Consider the following 22,742-nt stretch of genomic DNA (forward strand, 5'->3'; position numbering starts at 1 on the left):
TTTTTTTAATGATGAACAGAAGGAATTCTGTGACTCTGACCCTGTTAGCAACCACAGGATTGTACAGCCTGGAGCAGGCAGCTGACCCTGAAAATGTGGAAACAAGAGTGAGGTGATGGTGCTAACATGCTTCTCTTTTCCCTCCCACAGTTAGAAGGGAACTGGCTCCTTGGACTGACATCTAAAGCATGACAGGTGAGGTACTGAAGCTGCTATGACTATTCCTAGGTGTGGCTCATATAGGGTCAATTGATCCTGACCCTACTTGAGAAGAGGAGGAGTGTATGAGCACAAGCACCAGCTTTAGAGGAAACAGGTGTAAATGGTTACAGGGAAAACACTCAAGTGTGCACTGTTGGCAAGAGTAAATGAGTGCTGGTGCTGAGAGCATTCATGGGCAGACGCAGATGGAGCTGTAGCCTACCAGGAATGCTCTTTTCTGCAGGAGATGAACCTTCAAGCTTTGAGCTCAACCACCAGCAGGTATGTCCTGTGTTTCTCCTGCCTCTTCATCTTTGCCAGGACTGGGCTTCTTTTCTTAAATACTGGTTTAAGCAAGGAGCCAAAATGGCAACTCCTCTCTCATTGCTGGAAGCCTTTTGCCTTGACTCCACTCTACTTTATATCCTTGGGATTATTTTCTTTCTTTTTCAGAACACTTTCATTTCCTCTGCATTTTTGTGTTCAGCTGTTGCTTGCCTGTGCTTCCCTCAGCTTAGCATTGCAAACCAGTCCTGGCTCTTCTGAAAGCTGTCACTTCTGAAATGGCAGCAGCAGCCTGAGCTGAGTGCTTGGACTAGTCTGTATGGAGGGAGGACAGAGAAGATAGTTTAGTCTCTAAAATTCATTCAGGCTAATCCTTCATCTGTCTATCTATGCTGATTGTTCTAACAAAGCCTGCCTGCCTTACCAATGTCACTGTGGAGAGTTTAGCTGGTAAGAAGTGCTTTGACTGAAAGGGGACAAAGAAATAACTCCAGCTTTTTTGTGTCTGGCATCTTTTCACTGAACACAACGAGAAATGAAGGTGTTACCAGTCTTCCACATCCTTCGCCATTTACATGTTTAAGGCACATATGACCTAGGCTGCAGTACAGGACAGCAAAAGGAAGGAGGCAGAAAGAGGGAGTGCCTGAAGTCTGCTGCTTAGCTCTCGTTGCTCTGGCCCCTGAAGAAAATGAGCGTAGAGGAAGGCGCAAGCGGCTGAGGCAGTGCGCGCTGAACTGGGGGCTCAGCTCTGAAGGGCTCAGAGATGTGACGTTTGTAGTGACAACTTCTGGCTGCGTGATTGCTTTTGTGAATCTTTTTCACCTTGTGCCTGTGCACTCTTGTGAAGGTCTTTACAATTCACGAGAAACAATGAAACCACACTGTGACGTGTTGCTACAAAACGTCTCCCTCAGACCGACCTAGCAAAGGATGCGAGCAGAGACGGGAAAGAGAAGCAGCGCTGAGCTTAGCTCCCAACCACAGCTAGTTCAAGTCAATAGCACTGCTTGGGCTCAAGGATGCCTGGGCTGCTTTTGACTCCTCGGGTTCGGCTTTGATGAAGAAGGCTTCCTGTGATGTTAGGGATGTGTGGCCAAACTCCTCCTTGTATGAACTGCTCACGTAATCCACACGAAAAGCTTGTGCGAGGCTTTCTTGGGTAAAGCAGGAGTTGCTTTAAATGGCACTTAGACCCATCTGTTTCACTGGAAGGGTCCTTCTTTTGTAGAGTACATGATCCGTAAGTACATCTGCTTCCACGACCCATAGCTAATTTGTTTCCCCCCTTCTCCAAGAAGACCACCTCTACTCTTACGTGCTTATGCCCACATCTTCCCTCTGCTTCCTGCATGGGGCTCTCCAAGTGCCAGCACCCCTGCAGGGCTGGCTGGTTGCACACAGCACCGATGCTTGGTGTGCTCTGGGTTGCTCTTGTTGAAGCCAGGCAGGTTAGAAGCGGCAGAAAGGCTCTGCCCAAGTGCGCAGCTCGGACACATGCGCCAGGGCTTGCCTTGATTTTGACCACATGCGCACAAGTGCTGGGGTGAGCTGCGTGCCAGCAGAGCCCTTCCCACACCAGCCAACACCGGAGGAGGAGCTCCTGCAGACATGCCGTGCAGCTGAGATATTTGGCTTCGTGATTTGTGGTGGGAGAAAGAGCCTCAGCACAGTCGCCTACTCATTTGGAGGCTCTAAAAACTGCCAGTTCTGATGCCCAAAAAGCGTCGGCCCCCACACCCTCTGCTGCTGGTGTGACTGTTTATTGTCTGCTGGGGGGACAAACAGCCCACTCTGGAGAATTGAGAGAAGAAGGGTTAAAGAAAACCACCTTAGTGACCATAAAATGCAACAGTAATATAGCAAAAAAAAGAAGTAGGAGAACTTGGAGTCTGTTCAGCTCAGGTCTTGGTCTGGGTTTCCAAGGATGCCGGCACAACTCCTCTTCCAGCCGTATGCTTTCAGCTTGAACCCAAGCCCGGATGCAGTCTTGAGCCAATAACTCAAGCCTGGATTAACCCCACTTAACTAATACAGCAAAACCAGGAGGGCCACTGCTATGAGGAGTTATACAGGCTCATCTTCAGGGTGTTTAGTCCACCCTGGTTTGAGTCCTCCCTGGAGGTCTGTCCAAAAGGAGCTGAAGGCAATTAACCAGGATCTTCACCTCCCTACATAATTAAGACATGGGTCTTTTGTTTGCCTGGCTTTTCTTCCCTAGCTATGAGCTCTTTGGATTGGTGCTGTCCCTCACTTTCTGTTTGTGGGGGGTCTAACACAGCTCAGTCCCCAGCAAGCCAGAGGGTCTTAGTGCTGTAGCTGAAAAACTTACCCTGAGCTGCCAGAGAAACTCCTCTGAGATCAAAATTAATAAACATAGCAGGGATAGGGTTTTTGGCTTGGGAAATGTAAAACAAATAAATAGGGAAAAGGAATAAGAAAAATAGGTCTGTTTTCCTAGACACAGGGAAGAGAACCTCTTGGCCTTGGAGGAAGTGAAGAGAAGCAGCCTGGTCCCAGCTGAGCTCAGTGTAACCGAGGCAGAGAGATGCTGCTGACCACGGTTTGCTGCCATCCATGCACACCTCTTCATTTAGGTTTGCCCAACCAGTCTTGTAAGGTGGTTCTGGCTTCTCTGCTCTTCCTTGTGTGCGTGTCTCAAACAGAAGTGGGTAAAGCACTTGTTTCTTAAATTGGAGTACAATATTTTTGCAGGAAACAAGTGACTTCCTTACCTGAACTGATAGGGCTTTTCCCACTGGGCTACTAACCTGAAATCTCATAGTTTCCTGGGAACCCACCAGCTGCTCATCCCTGAGGATGGGCTTTGCTGTCAGCATAGGGTGCATGCAGTGGTCTGGGGAACCAGGCTGCAAAGGTAACAGAGCTGTGCAGGAGCTATTCTGCCAGCCCTGTGCCCCTTTCACAGCCTCTCAAAAGATGTGGCAATTCTTCAGCTTTTCCCTACCCTCTGAAAGCTGGAGGTGATTGATTCTGCATGGCTGCTCAAAGCTTCTCCTGAAGCCTGTGTCCCAGAGCAAGGGGCAAGGGTAAGAGAAATTAAAAGGGATCTATTTTTCTTTGGCTTTTCTTGATATCAATCATATTTTGTGAATGAAAACTTCTGTATGGTGACATTTATGGCATCGGCATTATGTGTCTGACATCCTACAGAGTAGCAATTCCTTTAGAAAGGGCTTGTGTGTCTGGAAAGTATTTCCTCCCCTTAAATTCTTTAATAGGCAACGTTTGTTCGACACTTGGGCACACACATTGAATCCTTTACGTTGTCATTCACCGGGGAGCTCTTAGAGGCACCAAATAACTCTGAGCGGTGCCTCCTGGCACGCCAGGTCTCCTGTGCTTTCCCACTAACCAAAGACATGAGCAAAGCCCAGGCAGGGCTGGCTCTTACTGCCCAAAAGAAAGGTGTTTTGTGCTGTGGAAATCAAACCTTTCTGAATCCATGGGTTTGAAGAAGAAGCTGTGACTCTTAGCTATCTCTCTTCCCAGCTGAAACTCCTCCTTGCACAGCACACCTCCTTTCATTGCATAATGCTGGTAGACTAGTCTAGATGTGACTCCTCTCTGGCAGAACTTGCCTTAGCTCCCAGTATAGGGAGTGAAGGGATAACTGGAGACTCTGCTCTAATTAGAGAAGCCTTAGCTTCACTCCCTCTAAACAGACTTCAGGAGGAATCTGGCATTTTCAGGGCGATGGCAGTGGGGGGAATGAAATCTGAATTTCTAGAGGACTTGTCAACCATAATTAGAACTTGGCATATATTTGCAGGCATCAAAAGCATGTGGAGACAGCTTGCAAGCAGTGTCCTGGGCCTGGATGCTGGGAGGGCGAGGGCTGGGAGAAGAGGAGCAGCAAAAGCTGCTCAAGAGGAATCTGTGTCTGCCAGCTCTCGGGAGTCCTGTTTGTGTCTAAATGGGATATACAAGCAGTGAAAAGTGTCATGGTAGAGATGTCCCAGTGACAAGTGCTGGCCTAGCAAAAACCAGAACATCCCATAAATTGATTCTGCTGTCCAGGTCAGTGGAGGGGCTTACGAACTACAGAAAGAAAACCTCTCCACATGTTTCATTCTTCCAGTTCAAACATATATTAAAACAAATATATCCTCATTCCTTTATGCTTTTGAAAAACACAGCCCTACCTCAGCCAGCTGAAGCTTTTGTCACAGAGCTAAAATGAGTAGTGTAGGTCCATTTGGAAACCCATTGCATAGGGCTAACCTGACCTGCAACCAGTATCTTGGGCTAGCCCTTGTTAAAGCAAGCGTTGGTGTCTCAAGCACCATCTTAGCTGCTTGTACATTTCTGCTGGCTTCTGATGAAGCAAATGTGTGAAATTGAAGGCAGGAGTGCTGACAGCTATTGTACCGAGGGGGAATAGCAAAACAGAGGCTCTGAAAATAACAATATAAAGTCTCTCTGCGTTTGTTTAGGTGGAGGCTACCAATCGACAGCGGTGGCCCAGGCGCAGTCTGCTCCTGAGTAGTCTTTCTGCTGTTGTGTCATGGTATAAGAGTCCTTTTATTTATTGCCCCCTCACTAAATCACAGAATGGCTTCCTTGGGAAGGGACCTTTAGATGTATCTACTCCAACCTCCCTGCCATGGGCAAGGATGCTTCTCAACTAGACTTGGCTGCTCAAGGCCTCATCCAGCCTGGCCTTGAACAGGCATCCTGGCCTGCATCAGGAATGGTGTGGCCAGCAGGAGCAGGGAGGTCATTCTGCCCCTGTACTCTGCACTGGTTAGACCACACCTTGAGTGCTGTGTTCAGTTCTGGGCCCCCCAGTTTAGGAGGGACATTGAGATGCTTGAGCGTGTCCAGAGAAGGGCGACGAGGCTGGGGAGAGGCCTTGAGCACAGCCCTACGAGGAGAGGCTGAGGGAGCTGGGATTGGTTAGCCTGGAGAAGAGGAGACTCAGGGGAGCCCTCATTGCTGTCTACAACTACCTGAGGGGTGGTTGTGGCCAGGAGGAGGTTGCTCTCTTCTCTCAGGTGGCCAGCACCAGAACAAGAGGACACAGCCTCAGGCTGCACCAGGGGAGATTTAGGCTGGAGGTGAGGAGAAAGTTCTTCCCTGAGAGAGTCATTGGACACTGGAATGGGCTGCCCGGGGAGGTGGTGGAGTCGCCGTCCCTGGAGCTGTTCAAGGCAGGACTGGACGTGGCACTTGGAGCCATGGTCTGGCCTTGAGCTCTGTGGTAAAGGGTTGGACTTGATGATCTGTGAAGTCTCTTCCAACCCTGATGATACTGTGATACCCACCAGGGAGGAGGCATCCACAACCTCCCTGGGCAGCCTATTCCAGAGCCCCACCATTCTTGATGTAAAGTAGTAGGCGAGTTGGATAACCTGCATTGCTTCACTAGATGTAAATTCAAACTTCTATATACTGCTTTATGTGTAATGTGGCTTCTTTTATCCTGGCCTGTAACAGGAGCAGTGTGGCCAGTAGGACAAGGGAGGTTATTCTGCCCCTGTACTCAGCACTGCTCAGGCCACACCTTGAGTGCTGTGTGCAGTTCTGGGCCCCTCAGTTCAAGAGAGCTGCTGAGGTGCTGGAAGGTGTCCAGAGAAGGGCAGCAAGGCTGGGGAGGGGCCTGGAGCAGAGCCCTGTGAGGAGAGGTTGAGGGAGCTGGGGGTGTGCAGCCTGCAGCAGAGGAGACTGAGGGCAGAGCTCATTGCTGCCTGCAGCTGCCTGCAGGGAGGCTGCAGCCAGGTGGGGTTGGGCTCTGCTGCCAGGCGAGCAGCAACAGAAGAAGGGGACAGAGCCTGAAGCTGTGCCAGGGCAGGTCTAGGCTGGATGTTAGGAGGAAGCTCTTCCCAGAGAGAGTGATTGGCACTGGAATGGGCTGCCCAGGGAGGTGGTGGAATTGCCATCCCTGAAGGTGCTCAGGAAGAGACTGGATGAGGCACTCAGTGCCATGGTCTGGTTGCTTGGCCAGGGCTGGCTGCTAGGTTGGGCTGAGTGATCTTGGAGGTCTCACCCAGCCTGGTTGATTCTATGATTCTGTAAGCATCAAAACTGTTCTTGCAGTTTCAGTGAAAAGCTTCTTGACACAGAAGAAAAATACAAAGCAGCAAAAGCTTTTTAAATAGCAGTTATTAAGTTTGGGTTGTTTGGTGTTTGTTTTTTTTTAAGGTGTGATGGTTTGGGGGTTTCCCCGCCCCCCCACACTTTTGAATTTGCCCCAGCTAACTCAGACGGACCCTGGGAATATAGATGAAGCAATTTATTTACAGCTAGCAGAATTTACAAGCAGCTATTTACAATATATACAGTTATATACAATTATATACAGAAATATACAAAGGATAAACAATACAAAAGCACAACTCCCCTCCCAGAAACCTGAGTCCCCAGGAGGGGCTCTCAAACCACCCCAACACCTCCCCCCGGCCCTCTCAACCTTACCCCAGTTCTCAGGAAGAAAAGAGGTGCAGCCAAGAGGTTAGGGAGCAAGGTTAGTAGGAGCAGGGTTAATGAGATGTGACCAGGTCCAAGGCAAAAGCAAGAGTGAGAGACAAAAATGGAGAATGTTTTTTTCTTCTTCCCAGAGTTCTCAGCGTGACTGTGAGAGAAGTAGACACAATTGTTTTTCATTTCACTGCCCGTTATCTAGTTCTTTTACCAAAACATTCCAGCTTGCTTCAAACTAGCACAATCCACCCCTTGTCTACTTCGCTCAGAGTATCGCTGAGAATTATCTAATCTAATCTAAACCAATATTTACACTAAAACAATATATACAAGTTCAGTTCACACTTCAATCAGATGTAGGTGATTCAAAAGCTCAGAACAGGGACTCCCAGGTGATATTGAGTTCGTGCTCACGTACTGTAGATTCTATTGTAGATTCTCTCAGTGTTGGGCGCCGATGTTACCTAGAACAGAAAACTCCTAACAGCTTGAATTTAAACTCTCTCAGCTAAGGTTAAATTTCTCTGTGGAATACACTGGATTTCACCATTCTCCTGCATTACCCAGTATGTATGACCAGGACCTTCAGCAGAAACCACCCCTCGGACAGGTTTCCCTTCGCCCGAAGGAGAAAATACCCAAACAGTTTTCCCTAACAGATTCTTCTCACGTACAACAGGAACTTTATCACCGTCTACTGTTTGGACCAAATCTGATTGTGCAGGTCCTGCTCTATTTACTGAACCTCTACTATTTACCAACCAGGTAGCTTGTGCTAAATGTTTGTCCCAGTTTTTCAGAGTTCCACCCCCCATGGCTTTTAGGGTGGTTTTCAGCAAACCGTTGTAGCGCTCAATCTTCCCTGAAGCTGGTGCATAGTAGGGTATGTGATAGATCCATTCAATACCATGCTCTTTGGCCCAGTTTTTCACTAGATTGTTCTTGAAATGAGTACCATTGTCTGACTCAATTCTCTCTGGAGTTCCATGTCTCCACAAGATCTGTCTCTCCAAACCAACAATGGTGTTACGTGCAGTAGCATGTGGAACTGGATAGGTTTCCAACCATCCAGTGCTGGCTTCTACCATCGTTAGCACATACTGCTTGCCAGAACGTGATCGAGGTAAAGTGATGTAGTCAATCTGCCAGGCTTCACCATACTTGTACTTTGACCATCTATCACCATACCATAAGGGCTTGATTCGCTTAGCCTGCTTAATAGCAGCACAAATGTCACAGTCATAGATGACTTGGGTGATAGCGTCCATGGACAAGTCAATTGACCTATCACGAGCCCATCGGTATGTTCCATCTCTGCCTTGATGTCCAGATGAGTCATGGGCCCACCGAGCTAAGAACAGCTCACCTCGGTGTTTCCAATCAAGGTCAATGTCAAGTTCAGAGTTGGTATCAACTTGAGCAATCTTAGCAGCTTGGTCTGCCTTCTGGTTATGTTGATGTTCCTCAGTAGCTCTGCTCTTAGGCATGTGTGCGTCTACGTGCCGCACCTTCACTGGAGTTCTCTCCAGCCGTGCATCAATGTCCTGCCATAGATCAGCACACCAAATAGGCTTTCCTTTCCTCTGCCAACCATTCTTCTTCCAGTCCTTTAGCCAACCCCATAGAGCATTGGCTACCATCCACGAGTCGGTGTAGAGGTAAAGGATAGGCCAATTTTCACGTTCAGCCACATCAAGAGCAAGTTGAACAGCTTTTACCTCAGCGAACTGACTGGATTCTCCTTCGCCATCTTTCGTTTCGGTAACTCTCCTGGTTGGACTCCAGACTGCTGACTTCCATCTTCGCTTGTTCCCAACAAGACGACAGGAACCATCTGTGAACAAAGCATAGTTCTTTTCTTGATCAGAGAGATCACCATAGGGAGGAGCTTCCTCAGCACGAGTTATTTTCTCCTCCGGAGGTTTGGAACAGTCTGTGCCTTCCGGCCAGTTGGTGATCACCTCTACCAGACCAGGTCGGTCAAGATTACCCATTCGTGCTCGTTGGGTTATCAAAGCCATCCATTTAGACCAGGTTGCATCTGTGGCATGATGTGGTGATGAACCTTTGCCTTTGAACATCCAGTTAAGAACCGGCAGTCTAGGAGCTAAAAGCAATTGTGACTCAGTTCCAATCACTTCAGAAGCTGCTTTCACTCCCTCATAGGCTGCTAGAATCTCTTTCTCAGTTGCAGTGTAATTTGTCTCTGAACCTCTGTAACAACGTCCCCAGAAACCAAGTGGACGACCACGTGTCTCATTTGGAGCTCTCTGCCAAAGACTCCAAGTTGGACCATTGTCACTGGCAGCCGTGTACAGAATGTTCTTAATGTCCGGACCAGATCTCACAGGTCCCAAGCCCACTGCATGGACTACTTCTCGTTTGATTTGATCAAAGGCTGCTTGCTGTTCAGGTCCCCACTCGAAATTATTTCTCTTACGAGTCACATCATGCAGAGGTTTGACAATCTGACTGAAACCAGGAATGTGTAGTCTCCAAAATCCCACCACACCAAGAAAAGAAAGTGTGTCCTTCTTACTGGTGGGAACTGCCATGGTAGAGACTTTGTTGATCACATCCTGAGGAATGTAACGGCGACCATCCTGCCACCGCACTCCCAGAAACTGAATTTCTTTGGCAGGTCCTTTGACCTTGTCTCTCTTAATGGCAAAACCTGCTTGCAACAGAATGTCAATGATTTTGTTACCTTTCTCGAAGACTTCCTCAGCAGTTTGGCCCCACACAATGATGTCGTCGATGTACTGGATGTGCTCTGGAGCTTTACCTTTCTCCAGTGCATTGTGGATGACTGAGTGACAGATGGTTGAGCTGTGTTTCCACCCCTGAGGCAAACGATTGAACTGGTACTGGATTCCTCTCCAGGTGAATGCAAACTGAGGCCTGCACTCCTTTGCTATGGGGATAGAGAAGAAAGCATTAGCAATGTCTATGGTTGCATACCATTTAGCCTCCTTCGATTCCAGCTCGTACTGGAGTTCCAGCATGTCTGGCACAGCTGCACTCATGGGTGGCGTCACCTCGTTGAGGGCACGAAAGTCAACTGTCAGTCTCCAGTCGCCCGTAGGTTTGCGCACAGGCCAGATGGGACTGTTGAAAGGTGAATGAGCTTTCTCGATGACAGCCTGACTCTCCAACTGACGAATCAGCTGATGAATGGGCAACAAAGAGTCATGGTTAGTTCTGTACTGCCTATGATGAACAGTTTGAGTTGCAATTGGCACTTCCAGGTCCTCTATGTCATGATGTCCCACAACTGCAGATTCATCAGAAAGTTCAGGCCTAACAGACAACTTCAATTTATCATCCTCAATCTCTACAGATGCTATTCCAAAAGCCCATTTATGACCCTTAGGATCTTTGAAACAACCTTGTCTCAAAAAGTCAATTCCCAGAATGCAAGGCGCATCAGGACCAGTTACAATAGTATGTGTCTTCCACTCTTTACCAGTTAAACTGATCTCAGCCTGTACCTTAGTTAACTCTTGAGATCCACCAGTGATTCCAAAGATAGAAATGGACTCTGTCCCTTTGCAATTTGATGGCAATAAAGTACACTGAGCACCTGTGTCAACTAAAGCCCTGTATTTCCGAACTCTTGAACTGCCAGGCCACCTAATGAATACATTCCAATAGATTCGGTTCTCTCCACTATCCCTTTCCTCCTCCTGGCTGGAGGCAGGGCACCCCTAATGCTGAACATGGCATGTAGGGTGTACACAATGATTGGTGTTGTTGTGAGAGGAACTGCAACTGTTGGAACAATTGCAGTTGCTCTCAGGAGCTGAAGAAGTGACAGCTACTTTCCTGGCATTATTGCCTCTGTTCCTGCCACTCTGCAGTTCCCTGACTCTCTTTGAAAGAGCTGAAGTAGGTTTACCATCCCATTTGTTCATGTTCTCACCGTATGTGTCACGCAACAGTATCCACAGTGACGCACGTGATTGCTGCTGTCTAGGTGGAATTTGTCTCCTCCTAGGCTGGAATTGCCTTGCAGGAGGTGGGCGTCTGTTCCTGACTGCAGAAACATGCACCCATTCAGATGATGCAGGAATGGTATCCTTTACCAGATTTTTGAGATCCTCCTTCAGTTCTTTCATGCTCTCCTTAATGCCATCCCTTATCTCTGTACCTAGAGTTTTTATGGCAGAGACTAGACCAGAATGTGACAAGCTGTCCTCTATCTGCCTGAGCTGGTCAGTGAATTCACCAACAGTGAAAGATCTTCCATTATCACTCCTTGCTAGAAATTTACTGGCCAAGATGTTAGCATAGGATGAAGGAGCAAGCTTAATCAGCTTCTTCATGAGACCTGTTCCCAAAGGAATATCATCAGGCTCATGAGTGCCATGATGTCCATAAAGCACTTCCTTCACAGCAAACTCCTTCAGAAGCTTAATTCCCTGCTCAATGGTGTTCCACTTCTTGGCAGCCCATGGCAAATCATCTCGGGAAGGATATCTCATAGCCACAGCCAACAGAAGGCGTGTCCACAAGCTAACCCTACCAAGAGGACTTGCCAGGTGTTTGTCCACTCCACTCTCCTTAGTGAGTGGTCCCAGCTGCTTGGCAGACTTGTCTCCTACCTGCAGAGCATTAGCACCAATGCCACGGCATCTCACTAGCCAGCTTAAGATTGGCTCACCTGATTCCCTTGTGTATTCCTTCCTAACTTCCCTGACCTCTCTGAGTGGATCCTTGGAGCCTTGGATGTCATCTTCCTCCTCTTCTTCCTGTTGTTCTGGTGGTGCCGGGCCTAACACAATCTTCCTCATAGCATTCCTAAACTCATTGGAACCATCCTCTCTCTTGGCAGCTAACCTCACAGCACTCCTCTCACTTGAGTATTGTTGTCTCAGCACATCTACAAGGTCTCGTAGACTAACTGCCTCCTCATCCTCCTCTTGCTGCTGATCACCAGAGGTCCCATCTCTTACATCCTCCTGCGAACCACTCTTTGTCTTAGCTTTTGCCTTAGCAGGTGCCAGAAGGGCCTGAGCAGCAACAGACTTGGATGTGTCTGCTGGAGGATTTGAATCTTTAGGAGTCTGACTTGGAGCATTTGTATCCTTAGGGGTCTGACCTGGAGCTTGTGAGTTCAAATCTGCCTTGCTTTTAACAGGAGGATTTTGGTTCTGGTCTGCTGGCTTGGGGTTTGAATTGGCTGAGCTGGTGTTATTAGGATTTGGACTGACTGGGCTAGCGTTACCAGCACTAGTAGTAGTATTAGCATTAGTGGGATTATTTGCCTGTCCTCCTGGGATGCCTGCCAACCCTGACGTGTTTTGATTGTTGCTAGGAACATTCTGATTTTGGGTACCTGCCTGTCCTCCTAGGGCTCCTGCTAAACTCTGTGGCTTGTTTTGGTTATCCTTATCATTGTTTACGTTAGTGGCGGGAACGCTGGCTGTGTTCCCAGCACTCGGAGAAGGAGGGGCAGAGGCTGGCAAGGGGGAAGCCGATAACTGTGTTCCCTTGTTTTGCTGTGAAAGAGACTGCTTCTGAGACACAGAATTTTTCCTAGCTCTTACAGAAACTGGTTTTGAATTTTTCACCAATAATGCCAAAATTAATATGAATATCAAAATCATGAGGCAAATATTAAAAATTGTGAGAAGAAAAACAGTTTTACACGAGCATGTACCTATGCAAACAGTTGGAATTCCTGTCTTAGGCTGAATAACTCTCATTAGAGCCATATTTAAAGCAGAATTTCCATTGATTGTCACATTATTGACCAGAGCTCCTGTAATGTCCTTGGTAATATTCTCAGAGATATTAAAACCAGCATAACCAAGAATAAAATCACCCCAGCTCCAGAACATATCTGAAACCTTAGCTTTAGCCTTATTATAAGCCAGATCAATGAAATAAGCAACAATTTGACCTTTTAACCAACTAAATGCCAAGAAAACAAAACCAGACCAGAGCAATGCACCAACCAAATACAATAGCTGCTTGATTAGCTTCATCTTAATTCCCAGAGCTAATTTCCACTCACTGAAATATCTAGCCCCACGTTGGGCGCCAATAAGAAATGTGATGGTTTGGGGGTTTCCCCGCCCCCCCACACTTTTGAATTTGCCCCAGCTAACTCAGACGGACCCTGGGAATATAGATGAAGCAATTTATTTACAGCTAGCAGAATTTACAAGCAGCTATTTACAATATATACAGTTATATACAATTATATACAGAAATATACAAAGGATAAACAATACAAAAGCACAACTCCCCTCCCAGAAACCTGAGTCCCCAGGAGGGGCTCTCAAACCACCCCAACACCTCCCCCCGGCCCTCTCAACCTTACCCCAGTTCTCAGGAAGAAAAGAGGTGCAGCCAAGAGGTTAGGGAGCAAGGTTAGTAGGAGCAGGGTTAATGAGATGTGACCAGGTCCAAGGCAAAAGCAAGAGTGAGAGACAAAAATGGAGAATGTTTTTTTCTTCTTCCCAGAGTTCTCAGCGTGACTGTGAGAGAAGTAGACACAATTGTTTTTCATTTCACTGCCCGTTATCTAGTTCTGTTACCAAAACATTCCAGCTTGCTTCAAACTAGCACATAAGGAAACACCAAGAAACTAGGGGGAAACAACAACAAAAGTAATCCCAGGAATATAAAGACTTTGAAGGGGAGCAAAGAGGTCTACCACACTTTTGGGTGGTAAGACCTCTCTTCAGCCAGGAAGGCTGTTCACTTGCACCTCTAGGAGTCTCCACCATGGGCAATCTGCTTGCTTGTGCCCACAAATGTGGTGTCTGTCCCACTCCCACCTGTCAGCATTCCTGAGCCTTTCCTAACTCTTTTTGAGAAAGATTCAAAAGCTCCAAAGGGTTAACATGGTCAATCTGCTGCTGTGTCTCTCCCTGGCATTGCTCTGAGGTACCTGGGCAGAAGGAGAGCTGATAGTGGCTACCTTTTTATTAGCTGATGTCTTTCCTGGATGCTGATAGCTCCCAGCATTCCCAGAATAGATCTTGTCTGCAGATGGTAAAAGCCCAGACAGGTGACTGTATTTACTGCCTGCTTTTCCTTCATCATATGTGTATCTGGAATTCTAAAGTGAATTCTTGATCCTGACCTCTCCAAATACTATGCTCACCCCAACCCACCTCGTGAGCCTGGGAAAAAACTCCTGTCCATCCCACTGGGGCGAAGTGACTGCCTTAAGGAGAGGATTTTCCAACCTTCAGTCTGCCTGAAGTGCTGGGAGAATGAGAAAACATGGAACAGCTCAGGGGACTATAAAGTATGCCTGTGTCTAGAATTACATTGTTAAGACATCGAAAAGTGATGCTGACAGTTTCTATAATTGCCCTTTGTTGAGACAGTGAACATTCCCATCTTGGTGTTACTACTTGTAGCTCTTTACTACTGACAGTGAAACTTCCTTGTTGGTAAATCAGGCCCTTTCATTTTGTGCAGTATTGTTGTTTCCTTCCCCACTGGCCAGCTGAGCCCTCTCCTCTTGCTCGCCTTGCAGCTGTGGTGGGAGCCCTTGAGCAGGGCAGCTTCTGTGCCCACTCTTCTGTCCTACTCAAAGAGGTCACAGTTTCAACACTTAGTTTCAGTGAATTAAAACACTATGTGAGCAAAACCTCTGCTGTCAAGGAGGACACTCTTTGAAAATCTAAGCTTTTTTGAAAGCAAAAACCTCTTTAAGGTGTCTGAGATGTTGAATCTTGAGGAAGTTCATCACAGAGAGAGCGATTTGCCATTGGAATGGGCTGCCCAGGGTGGTGGTGGAGTCGCTGTCCCTGGAGGTGTTGAAGAAAAGCCTGGATGAGGCACTGAGTGCCATGGTCTGGTTGACTGGCTAGGGCTGGGTGCTAGGTTGGACTGGATGATCTTGGAGGTCTCTTCCAACCTGGTTGATTCTATGATTCTATTAACTTCTTGGCTGATGCTAGATGGGCTGCACTGGTGTGGCTGAAGCTAAACTCCTTTCCACCAGCTGAAGGTCTGGGCAGTTTCTATGCAGAAGCAGAATGTCCTCACAGGCTGCCCCATGCAGGAAGGCAGCAGACATGGGAGCCCAACTGATGTCGATGCAACAACAGACAGTCCTTGTCTCTGAAAGGCTGCCCTGTACCCTTAATTACAAGCAACTGGAGCTCATACTACAAAGTTGTTAGAAGCAAACTTTGTAAATGTGCATTGTCATGGAGACAGCATAGATCAGCTGAAGGAGCATATGGTTCTTTACTCCTTCGAGCTATCACTGGAAGGAGTAGACTGAGGAATATATTTAGTGTTTGCTTTTCAACAGATGACTAAAGATAAGGAAATAAAATTAGTCTGAGAAAATCCTCCTCCTTTTCTATGGGAAGTTGGCTGCTCTTCACTCTGCAGTAGAAAAATATTACTGAGATCTCTTGTTTTGTGGCTGATCATCGACAGGCCTTTTGGAAAGGTCACATCTGACCTCTCTGGGCGGGCACACAAAGCAGGACGCAGGTAGGTTTGGTTTCCTTAACGTTATAATGATTTGCTGCTCTTAAAAGCAGGATCTGAGTGTGATTTTTCACAGGTAGAAGACAATTCTTTCTTGAAAGGTGACTTTCTTGATCGTAACTATACAGTCACAACCGCTTCAAGAACACTTCATTGCCTCGGGGCCAATGAGAGCCTGGCTCAAAAGTCCTTCGACAACCACGGATGAGCTAATGCTGGCATAGATGGAGCCAGTGGTTCCCTGCAGCCCTGTGGACATGCCTCTTCCCTGGCCTGGAAAAGCTCCTGGCTGCCCCCTTGCCCTTCCATCCATATTGCCACTTGATTTAATAGTGGAGTTTGTAACGTGATGTATTAGAGCCATGGTGGAACAAGGAAGCCCTTTGTGGCACAGGGCTGGAGAGAGATGCACTGGGATAAAAAAAGGCAGTGCAAACGTTGACAACATCACCAGTTCTCAAGAAAAGCTTTGTTTCAGAGGAAAAAAAGTCACTTTTGTTCCAGATACAAACAAAAGTATCCTGCAAAAATATTATACCAGCTTTGCAGACCTTGTCTGCTACCAGCTGGACCACTGTAGTTCATGAGAGATGGACAACTGTTGTGAGCAACTGATTGAACTTCTTTAGGTGCTAATCTTTAGACAGGATCAGCACTGATGCAACTCACTCATTAGCAGTTCCACTGAACAGGGGATTGCTCTAAGCCTTTATGATACTTGTGCTCAGAAAGGGTGGCCTAAACTGCAGTGTCCCAGCTGGAACTACTTGAGGGGAAAATATTCTGCTTGCCAGGCTGAGCCTTGTGTCTCCTCCAGGAGTGCAGGTGGAAAAGGAAGATAGGAAATTCTTTCCACCTGGTCATGGTCTGCTCGGGAGTAGCTATAATCTCTCCCATAATGTAATGGTTAGAATGGTATCTTAGGAATTCCAGGGTTGATACTATTGGGTCACTCTGAAGGCAAGAGCACAGGCAAAGATGAAAGGGACATCAGCTGGGTGAGAAGCCTGGTGGGAACAAGGGAGGTATCACATTGCTTAGGCCCCTCAATCTCCTGCTGCCATGACCAAGGATGGGCTGGCAGAAAAGACTTCAGTGTTTGGTTCTTGTACAACAGCATTGCCTTTAAACTGCTTCTGCGTTATCCATGTTCAGCAAGACAGCAGGTTGTCTCCTGAAGGGAACGCTGTTGGGAGGAGATTTGCATGAATATTTGAGAATTCAGTCTGCAGCTGTGCCAGGCAGAGTAAACAGGAAGGAGGTTGTGTGAATAGCAAAGGGGTCTGGTGGCAGCTTTTCAGCTGTTGGGAGAGAGGCTTTGTTTCTTCGTGTTTCTGCTATTTCGCTGGCAGGGACGTGACCTAGGGCACAGGGAAAGGTGACCAGAACAAAGTTGCTTGGACCTGTTTTCTTCTTCCTTCCTCTGGGTCTGTGGTCCTGAGTGAGCTATCTCTCAGGGCAAGAGCTTGTTTCACCTCTAAGCTTGAGTCTGTCAGACTTGGTGGGGGAAATACATACACACATGCACACATATGCACATCCTTCCTATGACTGAGTGCATGCAGGTTTGATTTCACTGATACTAAAAGCCTGGGTGAATTGTGACCTCCTTCTGCCTCAAAACTGCACCCGTTCTGCACCTGGAAAGGTCTTTTCTTTTAAACACAAAACTATCTATTTTGGTTTAAATTTTGCTCTGGAGTATACTGACCCAGAATGCAGAATAGGACATTTATAAGCCTGTAAAGCTGAGCAACAAGAAGAGGAGAGAGGCTTGAATTAACGTGGCCAAACAGTTGAGGTTTGGCTAAATTTCCAGCATCTGAAAACCAGAGTTTTTAATGGGATGTACTGAACCACTTCATAATATGGGGGGGGGGGGGGGATACACCAAAAAAAAATGCACGTGCTGTGTGACATACAATGACATGCAATGTGTGCTAGTGTGAAGCAAGCTGGAATGTTTTGGTAAAAGAACTAGATAACAGGCAGTGAAATGAAAACAATTGATGTCAACTTCTCTCACAGTCTCACTGAGAGCTCTGGGAAGAAGAAGTAAACTTTCTCCATTTTGTCCTCTTCTGCCTTTGCCTTCAGACCTGGTCACATCTCATTAACCTTGCTCCCACTAACCTTGCTCCCTAACCTCTTGGCTGCACCTCTCTTCTTCCTGAGAACTGGGGTAAGGTTGAGAGGGGCCGGGGAAGGTGTTGGGGTGGTTTGGAAGCCCCTCCTGGGGACTCAGGTTTCTGGGAGGGGAGTTGTGCTTTTGTATTGTTTATCCTTTGTATATTTCTGCATATAATTGTATATAACTGTATATATTGTAAATAGCTGCTTGTAAATTCTGCTAGCTGTAAATAAATTGCTTCATCTCTATTCCCAGAGGCCGTCTGAGTGAGCTGGGGCAAATACAAAGTGGGGGGGGGCGGGTAAGAGCCCAAACCATCACACAATGGAAATTGACAGTTCTAACCATGTGTACAATTAGTGACACTGCCTCAGCAGCAGCGAGAACGACTTTTTGCTGGCGCTTCATCCTGTTATATTGAATCTTTCCCAAGGAGGAAAATCTAGGAGGCACTAGTCAGTCACTGACTCACTATCAGCTGCCTCCTTGCTAAAGCCTGAATGTATTCCATAGTAAGTTATTTGTCACAGTGACTCAGCATTGTAGGCTCCTTTTTAATTTCTCTCTCTCACCACAGAGCCAAGAAAATCTCCCACCTCCCCATGCCGTATGCTACTGAGATAGCAGTTTGTATCATCGGCCAAAGGATAACACATTGAAATGTGTGTGAGGAGCCTTATAAGGGCATTAACACTTGCCTCCAGGTTGGACGTCACGACGGCGAGCCAAGGAGAGGTGCCAATAATAGATTCCTTGTGTTTGTACATGCCGCGGTGACTATTTGTGCCGCTCGTGGGAAACGGAGTGATATGCCAGACGGCAAAGTGTTTCATCTTCCCAGAGTCACGGGGGTTGGTCCTGAGTGAGTCTTCTCTCAGACATGCAGCCCCGTTCCTGGAAAGGTCAGCGAGCAGATCCTGCCAGCCTAGGGGCCAGCTGCAAGAGGGGAGCTGGGCACCAATCCCACACCCTCTCCCTTCACCAGATAGCTCCCCTTCAGCCCAGAGAAGGCAAGATTAAGTGGTAGTAACTCGGAGCTGAGGCACTATGTGTGCCTTGCCTTGTGCATCTGCACCTTGGCTTCCCCTGTGTGAAGGGGGCTGATAAGATGTGCCATCCTCTGCCAGCTGCCCTTTGTTCTTCATAGCAAAATGCTGGACCCGTTAATTGCAGGTATTCCCCATCTGGTGCCTCAAACCAGTGGGGAAAAATCTGTCAAGCCCAAATTCCTGCTCTGATTATACCATCCCCTAAAGTACTGCTTCACCTATAGGGGACGGGGGGAGGACAGTTGTGTGATGTGAAAAATGGCTGGTGGTGCCTGTCCTGGCGCAGTAATGCTGCTGCTTCTCTCTGCCACCTGCTGAGCCAAATACTTCCTGATGGCATCATCTCGTGTTTACTCAACTAATGGCCTGCTTGCACATTGCTCTACCCCTCAGGCTCTGCTGGCCACAGGTGTAACCTGTGGAGAATTTATAACTCAGGCAAAGAAGCCACACGGTTTTGTACTGAGAAATGTCGTTTATTTGCTAGGACTGTGTTTGGCCAGGGTGAGCTGTACAAGAACCAGAACAAGTCACCCAGAGCTGCAAGGGGAAAAGGTGAGTCTTATCTGCAAAGTTCCCCACCTGTTCTGAAGGGGGAGTGCCTTTCATAGGTCACTTTTTAGTCTAATATCAAATACTCAAAGCTCAGTCTAAGGATGCTTGAGTGAAGTTTGAGCCAAATCCATCTTGGTTTGAGAGTTTGGCTTTCAATTAAAAATGAATGCTGCTGAGATCCAAACAAAGGCAAACAAAATCCTTTGTTTTCCACTTTGCACCCTAGTATGAATTAGGTTACAACAGCATTTGAATGCCTGCAAATGAAAGCCAAAACAACCCTGGCCTCATTCCCAAGCTGCTTTATGAAATCAGTTCTTACAGGTAGGATAGCACGGTTTTCCTGTGGCAGAAGGACCCCCACCTTAGCAGCAGCAGCATCTCCCCCTCAGATCAGTTTGCTGCCCAAAGGAAAAGCCCTGCACACCAGGAGTTTGGGAGCCCTTTGTACCTGCATGCATTTGTCAGTGCAAACAGGAGTGCCACACAGAGGAAAGCCAGGCTCTACTTCATGGCCAAGAGTTTTGCACAAACAAAATGGTTGTGACTTATGCTCATTGTTTGGGCTCCCACGCCGGCCAAGTGGGTGGGTGGATGGCTGTGTTCCTCTCCCTGACGGATGGCAGGGCTTCAGCTGCTGGAATTTTAAGGACCTCTTTCTGTGCTGGCAACTGCAGACAGAGCTCTTGCGAATGACATGTCATCCATCACACACAACCTCCCAAACCACCTTTGTGTCAGGACATAGTGACCAGACAGCTCTATAGAGTTTCACCTATGCTATTTCCCCCCCTGAATCCTTCTGTCTCCTTCCTCCTTACTTGAGAACTTACTTAGGAAGACACACGTGGCCTTTGCACCCATTGCAAGTAATACCCTAGGGGTTAAAAGCTAATGTTTATGTAACACCAGCTGGAAAGGGAGGTGAGCTGGAAGCTGTCGGAAGAAACTTGTGGTGGGTCTGTCCCCCAAGCCGTTCCAGCAGGGGTTAGGAGCTCCAGGGAAAAATCTTCCAAGGTTGAGAAAGGAACAGATATGTCAGCCTGGCAAGTGCAGGCTGCCTGTGCTCACCTGGATGGCAGTATGTGTGTGTATATATAGCTATAGATGCATGTGTGTCACTGCTGCGATGTTTTTTCCATTGTATACGCAGAGCGCTCTTGGTGCCTGCCCGTGACGCCGCTCATCGCAAGTGTCTGGTTATGTGCTACTGTGTGTGAGGTTAAGGACTGAAGCAAAACATCTGAGGCATGTTACTGAAACACTAACCAAACCCAAAAATATGTCTGGCTCCCAGCTCATTCAAATGTTAGAAATGCTCTCGTTGCAGATCTTGGAATCTGCTCTTTTCCAAATGGCCTCTTCTGAAGAGTGGGGGACAAGGTGAAATGCAGAGATTCTGCACAAGAATAGTTCTCAGCTGATGGATGGTTTGGAGCATCACAGCTCACAGCACCATGGGCTTCATTGTTTCTTTGGAGGAGCAGTGGAGGGAGCTGGTGTTGTTCAGCCTGGAGAAGAGGAGGCTCAGGGGAGACCTCATTTGCTCTCTACAACTACCTGAAAGGAGGTTGTAGCCAGGTGGGGATGGTCTCTTCTCCCAGGCTGCCAGTGACAGAACAAGGGGACACAGTCTCAAGCTGTGCCAGGGCAGGTCTAGGCTGGATGTTAGGAAGAAGTTGTTGTCAGAAAGAGTGATTGGCATTGGAATGGGCTGCCCAGGGAGGTGGCGGAGTTGCCATCCCTGGAGGTGTTTAAAGGAGGCTGGATGAGGCACTTAGTGTTATGGTTTAATGAATTAGAAAGGCTAGGTGATAGGTTGGACTCAATGATCTTGGAGGTCTTTTTCAACCTGGTTAATGCTGTGAGACTGGCAGCTGGACCTGGACAGATGGGCACAGTCCAGCGCCATGAGTTTTAACAAGTTCAAGTGCCAGGTTCTGCACTCTGGCCACAACAACCCCAAGCAATGCTACAGGCTGGAGAGCAGCCAGGCAGAGAGGGACCCGGGGATACTGGTCAATAGGCAACTCAACATGAGCCAGCAGTGTGCCTAGGTGGCCAAGAAGGCCAATGGCATCCTGGCCTGTATCAGGATAGTGTGGCCAGCAGAACCAGGAAAGTCCTCCTACCCCTGTACTCAGCACTGGTTAGCCCACACCCTGAGCCTACTGTGTCTAGTCCTGGGTCCCTCAATTTAAGAAAGATGTCGAGGTGCTTGAACGTCTCCAGAGAAGGGCACCAAGGATGGTGAGGGGTGTGGACAACCCTGTGAGGAGAGGCTGAGGGAGCTGGGGCTGTGCAGCCTGCAGAAGAGGAGGCTCAGGGCAGAGCTCATTGCTATCTACAACTACCTGAAGGGAGGTTGTAGCCAGGAAGGAGTTGGTTTCTTCTGCCAGGTGCCCAGGGACGGAACAAGTGGACACAGCCTCAAGCTGTGCCAGGGCAGGTTTAGGTTGGACATCATTAAGAAATTCTTCATGGAAAGAGTGATTGGCATTGGAATGGGTTGCCCAGGGAGGTGGTGGAGTCACCGTCCCTGGAGATGTCTAAAATGAGACTGGATGAGGCACTTAGTGCCATGGCTTTGTTAATTAGAAAGGCCAGGCAATAGGTTGGATGCAATGATCCTGGAAGTCTTTTCCAATCTGGTTAATTCTGTGATTTGCAAAACTTTCCTCAGGCCAGCAAGACACCAGGCAACATGTTGACCATATCACTTTTCCCCTCATCTTTCAAATGCTCCATCATCTTATTCTGGGATGCACTGTTGCTACCAAGAGTCTTCTGTGATCAAAACTCCCAGCTGAGGTGACATTTTCTGACTTGTCTCTTTTTTTTCTGGTCTGATCCTTCAGATGGAAATGTGTAGAACTCAGGCACTAGCTGTGTAAACAGTCATCCTGCACATACAAAGGCAACACCACAGGAAATCCTTTTCCAAAGAAAATGATAGAACAATGTTTCATGATACTGTAGGAGTTTTAAAGATGTTTTTTGCACTCTATCCTAATTTCTAAGCATTTATTTGATACTATTCTATTTCATGTAAGTGCCAAAACATGGGTTGTTTTTTTTTCCTCTGGTAAGTGGCTTGGAATCATAGAATCAACCAGGTTGGAAGAGACCTCCAAGCTCATCCAGTCCAACCTAGCACCCAGCCCTAGCCAGTCAACCAGACCATGGCACTCAGTGCCTCATCCAGGCTTTGCTTCAACACCTCCAGGGATGGTGACTCCACCACCTCCCTGGGCAGCCCATTCCAATGCCAATCACTCTCTCTGACAACAACTTCCTCCTACCATCCAGCCTAGACCTACCCTGGCACAACTTGGAAGTTGGTTCTAGCCTCTCTGGTCAATGAAGGGAGAAAATGTCATCCCTGGAGCAATGTCCTCAGAAGTAACATTTGAGCTTGCTTGCATGGTGGGTACAAGTGACTCATTGCCAAAGTGAAAGTAGGTGCTGGCATAGCATATCATATTCCTACTCCTAAAGTTTCAGGTAAGGGTATTTCCATACTGAAACTCCGCTGGTGGTTCTTGACACCAGTGCTGCCTCTCCAAAAGATTAGACCTCAAGAGAAATATAGCAGTATTTCCTCATGA

The 22,742-nt window shown here is 47.6% G+C and overlaps 1 long non-coding RNA gene across 2 annotated transcripts; it reads left to right on the plus strand.

Annotated features, from left to right (window-relative positions):
- The first annotated feature begins 312 nt into the window (after positions 1–312).
- Positions 313–22,095, plus strand: LOC135186266 (uncharacterized). Of its 2 annotated transcripts, XR_010306803.1 has the most exons (5): positions 313–483; positions 18,108–18,265; positions 19,067–19,134; positions 19,361–19,458; positions 21,818–22,095. It is a non-coding gene; the product is annotated as an uncharacterized LOC135186266 (long non-coding RNA). The 2 variants fall into 2 exon arrangements; XR_010306802.1 differs by having other exon boundaries at positions 18,108–19,134.
- Positions 22,096–22,742: the final 647 nt, after the last annotated feature.

Source organism: Pogoniulus pusillus, chromosome 24, assembly GCF_015220805.1.
Source record: "Pogoniulus pusillus isolate bPogPus1 chromosome 24, bPogPus1.pri, whole genome shotgun sequence".
Classification (NCBI taxonomy): Eukaryota; Metazoa; Chordata; class Aves; order Piciformes; family Lybiidae; genus Pogoniulus; species Pogoniulus pusillus.